At 51.5% G+C, this 9,520-nt stretch overlaps 1 protein-coding gene across 3 annotated transcripts in view; it reads right to left on the reverse strand.

Moving 5' to 3' along the window:
- MIDEAS (mitotic deacetylase associated SANT domain protein) overlaps window positions 1-718 on the reverse strand; it is a 46,046-nt gene extending 45,328 nt beyond the window's left edge. For all 3 annotated transcript variants that reach the window (XR_001369848.2, XM_014585017.2, XM_014585016.2), the window contains exon 1: window positions 675-718. The gene's annotated coding sequence lies outside the window, so the exon portion shown is untranslated. The remainder of the gene's footprint in view (window positions 1-674) is intronic.
- Window positions 719-9,520: the final 8,802 nt, after the last annotated feature.

Raw genomic sequence — 9,520 nt, forward strand, 5'->3', positions numbered from 1 at the left:
CCCCACTTCCCCGGCTCCGGCCGGAGCCCCGGCCTCGGCTGTCCCCCTTCTGCCGCGGGCCGCCGCCTTCAGTCGCCTCCGGGACTTCGGCCGTCTGCACGCACTCCCCGATTTTAAAAACAAACAGGCGCCGTCGCCTCTCCGCGGCGCTCGCTAGGCTTCCGTCAGCCCGCGCCTCCCAAGGCTGGGAAGTTTGCTGGCAAGGCCTGGGCGGGACGCGCGGGCTGTCACCCCTCGTTCGCGGCGCAGGAGCCTCGGCGCACCCCGCACCCTTGCTGTCCGCCTCGCAAGCGCTCTCCCTCCCTCCGTGTCACCCCCAGTCCTGCGATGCAGTGTCAGGATTGCACGGCTCTGACTCATCGGTTGAGCTCACAGCTTGAAAAAAAAAAAAGAGAGAGAGAGAGGGCGAGAGGCAACAGCGAAGGACTCTCTGGCGTGCTACAAAGGATTGCACAACTCGAGGCTGGGAGCGCGGAGCGCCCAGCGGCCGGCCGGCGCGCGCGGCACGGCGGCGAGCAGGAACCAGCTCTACCACTTCATCAGCACAACTGTCCCGGCCGGCCTCCCAGCCTGCAGGCCCGGCGCCGCCCACTTCCTGCGACCAAATAAGGCCGGGGAAGGCGTCTTCAAACCTCAGGCGGCTGCCGGGGCTGGGGATTTCCAGCAGACCTCACCTCCACTCCGAGTCAGTCGCCACCCTCCCCCAGCACAGGCCGGCGCCCCCGATGGCTCTGCTGGAACCAACAGGCCACGAGGCTCGTTCTCTTCAACCAAGGTCAGCAGGAGACGGTGACGAAATGTTTGGAAACCCATCGAGCCTGCCAGGAAAGTGTGTGTGTGTGTGTGTGTGTGTGTGTGTGATGTTGGGGAGGGCACAAGTCGCTTTCTTTCACAAAGAGAACTCCCTCCGGTTTGGGATACGGTAAATCATGCACAATCCAGTCCAAAGCACCCTATTAACAATCTCCCCAAGTTTCACTTTCTGGATCACCAGCATCCTGGTGGTGTAAGGGTTATTAAGAAAGGACCTCAGCGCGGTAAAGGACTCACATCTCCATTACTTAGGGGCTGAAAAGCTCTGGGGTTTAATTCTTGCAACCCAGGCCAGCACCCACATTGGGCAGCTATTCGTTCCATGCCCCCACCTTGTCCCCTACCTTCCCTAAATCTCTGATCCATTTTCTAGTCCAAGTCCTGATGCTTCCTTGCCTGACTGGGAGCATGGGACACATTTCTTTGGCTCAGGAGATTCTTGCTGCCCCCTGCCTTCAGTGAAGCTCCACAACCAGGGGATAGTCCAGAATAGGGAGCCCTGGGTTTTGTTTGTTTTCCAAAGAGATGGGCCCCAATGAGAGGGTTTTCTTTGAAGGAAAACCCACTGAAGAAGACAACGTGTCCTGGCAGCCGCTTTTTCCCTGTGGTAAGTCCTCAGAATGGGGTGCACCCCTCGGAATATGATTCACACACATCCCTGAGCCTGCCAGCCAGTGTGTGTGTGTGATGTTGGGGAGGGGACAAGTCGCTTTCTTTCACAAAGAGAACTCCCTCCGGTTTGGGATACGGTAAATCATGCACAATCCAGTCCAAAGCACCCTATTAACAATCTCCCCAAGTTTCACTTTCTGGATCACCAGCATCCTGGTGGTGTAAGGGTTATTAAGAAAGGACCTCAGCGCGGTAAAGGACTCACATCTCCATTACTTAGGGGCTGAAAAGCTCTGGGGTTTAATTCTTGCAACCCAGGCCAGCACCCACATTGGGCAGCTATTCGTTCCATGCCCCCACCTTGTCCCCTACCTTCCCTAAATCTCTGATCCATTTTCTAGTCCAAGTCCTGATGCTTCCTTGCCTGACTGGGAGCATGGGACACATTTCTTTGGCTCAGGAGATTCTTGCTGCCCCCTGCCTTCAGTGAAGCTCCACAACCAGGGGATAGTCCAGAATAGGGAGCCCTGGGTTTTGTTTGTTTTCCAAAGAGATGGGCCCCAATGAGAGGGTTTTCTTTGAAGGAAAACCCACTGAAGAAGACAACGTGTCCTGGCAGCCGCTTTTTCCCTGTGGTAAGTCCTCAGAATGGGGTGCACCCCTCGGAATATGATTCACACACATCCCTGAGCCTGCCAGCCAGAGCCCCCCAGCCCCACCCTCCAGCAACTGCAGGCCTGCCTAGAAGCCTTGCAGAACGTACCCTTGCTCCTAAGGGGTATGGCTTTCCTGTCCTCTTCTGCCCCTCTGCAGGCTAGAGCACCTGGGTGCACCTGGAGGTCACACCTCACCAAGAGGAAAAGGGCTTATTTGTCCCATGTTATGACAGACATGTCCAAGTAATGACCGCTTAAAGCAATCTTATCTACAAATTCAGATAATTATGCCAGGGCACTGGACCAGACGACCTCTTGAAATCTCTCTCAGTTTGAGCTCCATGACTCTGTGAGTGCAAAAAAGTGAATGGAGGAGCCAGGGAAATCCCTGGAGGGAGAATGGCCCAGGCTCCAGATTTAACAACAACTAGGACAGTGTTGTTCCTGCTGATTCTCACATTTCCTGATACAGCCTACTTAACATGAGCATTTTATCCTCCTCATTCTATGGGTGAGAACAGTGAGGTTCAGAGAGGTTAAGTGACAAGGTCACAGGGAAGGCAATCCTCTGTCACCTCTCTGTTCCTCCAATCTCTCACAGAGAGAGGGAGTGAGCAGTGGAGGGACGGGCGTGCTCAGGCACACAGACCCTCAGCAGAGGCTGTTCTCAGCACTCCTGGCAGGGGTTCAGTGTAAAGCCTTACCACTTCTTCCATGTGCCTGGTATCTTCCCTCCCACTGATAACTCATCTAAGTGAGAGAAGCAAAAACAAAGCCACCTGGTCTACAGGGCCCACTGCTGCCAAGTTCCTTTGAAGGCCTGTGGCCATCCTACCTCTCTGAGGGCTCAGCCCTGCAACTGGCCTTAGGCCAGCCCAGAAGGAACCCCTGAGAGATAGTACAGACCAGCCCAGGGACATTCCCAACCAACTAGAAAACACTGCTGGGGAGCACATTCCTAGAAGAGCCTGCCACCATGGAGCCCAGACCCAATCTCCAGGGAACACGTGGGAGACACTCCAGAGGGCACTCCTCAGCCTTGTCCTGCCAGGACTTCCTCCCTGTCCCACACCAGGCTATGAGGTTGCCCAGGAAGCAGCTCAGTGAGTAGCAGCCAGTGACAGGATACACAAGAAACAGAGAAGTCAATGCGCCGGGGGAAGCCTGCTCACCCTGAAGCAGCACATCAACTAAACTCCAAAAGTGGGTCCTCTCAGAGAGGAGGAGAGAGGGGAAAGGGCACATGGGTGTGCAGGGGAGGAGGGCTCAAGAATATTCCAAGTAGCCCCAGGTTGGCAGGAGGCGAAGTCTACCTCTCACGGCGGGCAGCTGAGGAAGCAGCAGAAGCCCTTCCAAGAAAGCCCTGGAGGTCATTTTGCTGCAGGTATGACGGTGCAGAATCACTGACATGTGAAGTGAAAGTTTTCATTTAGAATCTCCAGCCCCTCCTACAAGTGTCTGGGCAACCAAGAAGGATGACCTTTGGGGACTGGGGAGGTGTTCCAGAGAGCTTCCCCAGAGCGTGGGGCTTTCTCCATCCACCTTCTTTACAAACTGCAGGAAAGGGGTGCACAGAGCTCTGGTTCCCAAGCAATGTGTCCGAGGAGAAAGGAACACTTCCAAAGCAAAGCACCCTAGACAGGATCCCAAACTTTGTGTGGCCCAATGAGCAAACGGCATTAGAGGCTTCCTGGGACTACATCAGTTCTCCAGACTCTGCTCTCAGTGGTCCTTTATTGCCCTGAGTGGTCACCACTAGGGTCCAGACCATTAAATTCTTCCAGGGGTGAATTTTACAGTGGGCGAATTATGTCTCAATAAAGCTGTTATGAGGACCAGCAAATGGCATAATAGCTATGTCGCTGGACTCTCACAGAGTCGACTACAGTTCGAGTCCTGGACCCAGTGGCTTAAAACTCATGCTGGGCACATGTGTATGTGCCCAAAATCCCAAGAGGAGAATGGAGGAGAAGGGACTGCGGTGTGGCCAACCCACCTGGGAAGTGATTTCTTGATTTCTGTCTTACTGTCTCTCTTGGCAAGTGCATATGCCCTATAGCAAAAATCTCTAAAAAAAAAAAAAAAAAGAAAGAAAGAAAGAAAGAAAGAAAGAAAAAGAAAAGAAAAGAAAAAAGAAAGAAAAGAAAAAATTATGAAGGAGGGAAAGGCTTCCCTGGAAGCCAGGGTCTCAATGCCCACCTGCTTGCTTCTATTAACTCATGGCTGCCGTCCCACCAGCAGTTTTGTTCCCGCAAGCCCTTACCTGCTTTCCTGTTCTTTTTTCATGGTCCCTTCTCTGTCAGGACACTTCCATCAAGGCCAGCACATGTGGTGTGTTTAAGTGGACAACGAGCTTTCCCCAGAACGTGGGGACTTGGGAGACAAATACTGCAGAGGGCCTCACAGGCCCACATTGCCCTAGTCCTCATGTTCCCTATTTTCTAATGTCCCTACTGTCATTTCTCTTTTCAGAATAAAGATACCACTTCTAGGACCTCAATACTTACAGCTACAGAAGAAAGACAGGGTGTGGAAGAACAGGAAACAGGACTAAGTTGGGGGTCCACCTAAACCAACGCTAACCGACCGTGTGACTCAGCAAAGTTGTCGCTTACCTTCTCTGAGCCTCACATTTTTGGCCCATTACAGAAGCATCCTATGTATTTGTGACATGAACAATGAAAGAACACCCACTTTCTAGGGGTCTAAAAGAATCAGAAGGATAGAAAACCACTCTATAAGCCTATTATGCTGTATGCTGATACGAGGTTATACTTGTTATTATATTTACTATTTTACTCTATATCTCCTCCCAAAATGACCTCCTCCTTTCAAGAATGTAGTTCCAGGCAAGATTTTCTTTTGCCCTGAAAAGACCCCTCTGGCCTCTGAGTGACCCTCTACTAGTCTCTGCCCAAAGAGATTTTTTTCCAACGTTGACTCAATGTCTGGTCTGGAGGTTCCGTCTAGGCTAGTCTCCAGCCCCTGATCTTTGTGTCCTTCCACCATGCCTTTCCACAGTGCTGCCCACCCAGCCTGAACAGGGGCATCCCTCTGCCAGCTGTGCCTTCTCCCCATCCCTTTTCGCTAGGTCCTTTCTGAAGAAGCAAAGAACTGAAAACCACCCAGTTATGAAGACACTGTGTGCTGAGAAGTCCCTGCACTGTCTTCACTTTGACTGTTGAAACCCCAGGGGACCCGCCTCCTCAGTTCACATTCACTCCACCTGTCCTGGGGCAGGGCCACACGGGCCACAGCTGTCCACCTCGCTTGGAGGTCCTACCAGCCCCCTCCCCACTCACCCTCCCCTGCAGGCCTGGGCCAGGTCCTGAGATCTTTTGTCAGGCTGAAGAGGGAGCTTCTGTAGATGTCCCCATTTGCTGCTGTCACTCTGGGAGAGACATCTGGCTGGGTCTAGGGAGAAGGACAAAACAGGTGTGGCTGCCAGGAAAGGCAGGGTGGCAGGGCCATGGGGACAGAAACACCCTTTCTTCACAGAGTAAGAACTGCCAGTTTCCCAAAGGCTGTATTCAGCACGGTTCTGTGCCCCCTGCCAAACTGGGCCCAGCCAGACTTCCCACTGATGTGTCGGGGCCCAGCCTTCGTACATGGTGGCAGTGGGCCAAGGGGAGTGGGAATCCCAGCAATCCGGTGGGGCATGCTTTAAGCCATTATTTTTAAATGAAAACAAATACAGACACATCATGGACTAGAACCAAAATTCCTATTCATGGGAGTGTACAGGTTAAGAGCACAGGCTAGGACCTGAGTCCAAATCTTGGCTCGCTGGCTTGATGACCTTGAGCGGTTTCTTAACCACTCATCTGTAAAGTGGGGGTGATAAGTAAGAGCTTAAGACAGTGTCTGGCACACCTTCAGTCTTCTTAACGTGTTGGCTATGATTTCGCATCTCCTAAATTCTTTCTGCTCCTAGGCTTGTCCTTTACCTTCCACACTGCCATCAGAGTAATCACACCTGTGTTCCACAGTGCGGCTCATTTCCCGCATACAGCTGAGACCCTTAGCTAGATGTGAGGCCTCTGTCGGGCACAAGCCAGCGCTCCCCCATTTCCCAGTCCAGCCCACACAGCAGGCACCTTGAAGTCCCCGAGATGTCTGCTTTCTTTCTTCACACATGTTTCTCCTCCCTCCACCTTGCTCCTCAGGTAAACCCATAACCAGGTCTCCTGCCAGATTGGAACTTAATGGCAGCTATTCGAGGAAGCCCTCCTTGATGCTTCTAAGTAGAAGGTCCTCGGCACCCTCCCAGATCCGCTTTGTAAGGGTGGTGCACCAGCTCCCAGCTAGTGTGAAGGCTGGTTATTAAAGACTCACAACTGCTGCCTCCAAAGGCAGCCTTCAGTGGGACTAATATTATGATGGTGCAATTCATGCCCCAGGGATCCCCGTGGGATCTAACTGCAGCCGGCTCCAGCTGCCACACACCCTTCCTGCTCTATCCTGCTTCTTTTTCCTCCTCCACAGGACACATCCTAATAAATCTCAAATACCCAAACCTCTGTTTCAGTCTCTGCTCCTAAGGATCAGAACAGCTATTCTCTCCTCAAAGCTCCCATGGCATCCTCTGTTTCTCTTAATCATCACCTACACATCATTTCACATCTTCCTGCACCACCTCCTGGGATCAAAGTTCCTGAAGGACACAGCCTGGTTCTTCCTCACCATGGTATGCCTGGTGCTCACAGAGTGCCTGCACGTGATGGGTGCTTAGTGAATGCTTGTTGATAAATGCACAAATAAAACAATATGTGTGAACATTTAAGGTAAGCAATAAAATGTAGCAGATCATTGTCATTACTGCTTTTATTACTGTTCTATTTCATTTTGGTTCTAAGATGCCCATCTTCCCCATTTTAACATGTCTGAACTCAGCATGCATCTTGTGATTGATAGCGTGCAGTTTAATTAGCAGCATTTTCCCATTCGTAGCTGCACATAAAATAATGGTGTGTCTTATAATCAATGACGTCTTAGGCTCAATGGTATATGGTTTTATTATTAGCAGTATTATCACTATCATCATCATCATCATCTACTGAGGCTCAACCTCCTGGGTTCTGGGGCCTGCGGTACAAAGTCCACAGAGCTACGAGGTCCCATTCTCTGAGCTCAGAAGCTACTGGGTAATCAAGCTCTCGCAAGACAAACTACAGTTTCCCAGGATAAGGACCCCTGGGCCAGCCACAGCGACAGACTGAGCACTGCTGCTTTGCAGGCTGAGGCCACGTGGGGTCAGGTTCCAGCCTGACCCCAGATCCCAGATACTCAGAGGCTGAGGACGCGAGGATCATGATATTGCTCTGGGTCTGTGTTACCCCAACAAGGAAGGAAGCTGAATAAAATGAGGGGTCAAAGACTGGTGTCCCTCATGCCATTCTCCCTCACGTATGTATTCTATTTGACCTAGACATTAGGTTTAGTTTTCATTGCATTAATTGTCAACATTTTTTTAAACCATGAGATTTAAGCTAAAAGTCAGGTTTTCTGATTTGTCATGACAAAATATGAGAACACTGGCTACAATGAGCCCTCCTTAGAGGAGCTGAGGAGCACTCCCAGGGAGGAGCCCTCAGATGGGATTCACACATTCCTACTCGCCACACATCCTTCAGCCATGGGTCCTGTGATTGATCATCACACTCGGCCAGCCTCTGCCATCTCACTCTCTGTTCTCCACTGGCTGACTTTTTTTTTTAGGTTTTTGCCACAGGGTGCATACACTCACAGGAGTGAGACAGAAATTGAGAGAGGGGAAAAAGTGAAAATCACCCCTGGGAGGATGGCCACCATAATCCCTTCTCCTCCATCCTCCTCCTGGGATTTTGGGGACACATGCACCTGGTGTGATTTCCAAGCTACCAGGTCCAGGAATTGTGGTCGGCCACGTGGGAATCCAGCTCCTTAACCACAAAGCCTCTAGCTGCCCGACCCCCACCAGCCTTTGAAGACATGACCCCTACACTAGATGAACTCCAGTGCCCTTTCCAGTCCTAATAGGCTGTGGCTCCTCCCATAATCTTCCTGGCCCACATCCCTCCAAGAACCTTCATTTATGAACCTCCTTCAGGAGTAGGTGAAAGAGAGGAAACGGCCATACTGCAATCCCTTATCCTCCAGTCTCCTCATGCCCACTCACGTACCCTGCGTGATTTTCAAGCCATTGGGTCCAGGACTCAATCATGCAGTTGGCCATGTGGGATCCAGCACCTGAGCCTTCATGCCACCTATTGGCCTGCAAGGAGTTCACTTTATAAAACAACTTCAGGGATCACACAGACAAGCCTTCTGCCTCACCTCTACCTCCTGCCCTTTGGCCTCCATCACCAGGGCCCAATGTCTGTCCCTCTCACTTCCCACCCCCATTACCCACCCAGTCATCAGTACCAGCCAGCAGAAGGGCCGGAGGGCCAGAGATCTTGTGGAGGTGGTTACCAAGCAGGTGTGGAATGAACTAGACAAGGTTGAGGGATGGGATTCCTCCCTCCCAAGGAGGAGCCTGAGAGGAGGAGAGGACTTTGTATTTCCCAACAGGAAAGTGGCTCAAGGAGATAAACGTAAGCATGTAAGCAGGGAGGCTCTGCAGTCACAGGCGATGAGCAGGGTTTGACACACACGGAAACACAGTCATCGCGAGGAAAAATGTACAGTCTCAGCAGCAATTTAAGATATGCAAATTAGAACCCCATTATGGCCCGAGTCAGCATGAAAATAAGTAAATAAATAAAACGAGAAAGCTGCTGTCGGCAGGGCTGTCAGCAAACAGCTGCACAGACGTTGCTGTGCTACCGTCGACCTCAGAGCGCTCCAAAATGCGAGCTGGCATTGTGTGGCATGAGTGCAGGATTCTGACCAGGTGATTACAGTTGCAAGACTATAGCCCATGAAAATAGCCTAAAATACCACCACAAAGGAATCTGTACAAAAGAAGCTTGCAGCACCTGTAAACGGAGCCACCAAATTAAAATCTATTCAGGTTACGGTATGGTATGATAACAATGAAATGTGAAAGAGACTGATACAAGGAAACAGTCCGATGAAACCTTTTTTTTTTAGAGGTTTTGGGACCAGCAGTTAGCGTAATGGCTATGTCCCTGGACTCCCACGTGGTCGACTACGGTTCAAGTCCTGGACCTGGTAGCTTAAACTCACGCCGGGTGCGTGTGCGTGCGTGCCCAAGATTCCGAGAGGAGAATGGAGGAGAAGGGATTGCGGCGTGGGCGTCCCTCCTGGGGGGTGATTTCTCGCTTTCTGTCTCTCTGTCTCTCTCTGTCTGTCTGGCGAGTGCACGCGCCCTATAGCAAAAACCTCTCAAAAAAAAAAAAAAAAAAGAGGTTTTTGCCTTAGGGCACATAGCTTCCAGGAGAGAGAGACAGTGAGAGGGAAAGTGAGAAATCACTCCCTGGGGGGGGGGGGGGAGG

This window comes from Tupaia chinensis, unplaced genomic scaffold (genome assembly GCF_000334495.1).
Source record: "Tupaia chinensis unplaced genomic scaffold, TupChi_1.0 Scaffold148607_1, whole genome shotgun sequence".
Lineage (NCBI taxonomy): Eukaryota > Metazoa > Chordata > Mammalia > Scandentia > Tupaiidae > Tupaia > Tupaia belangeri.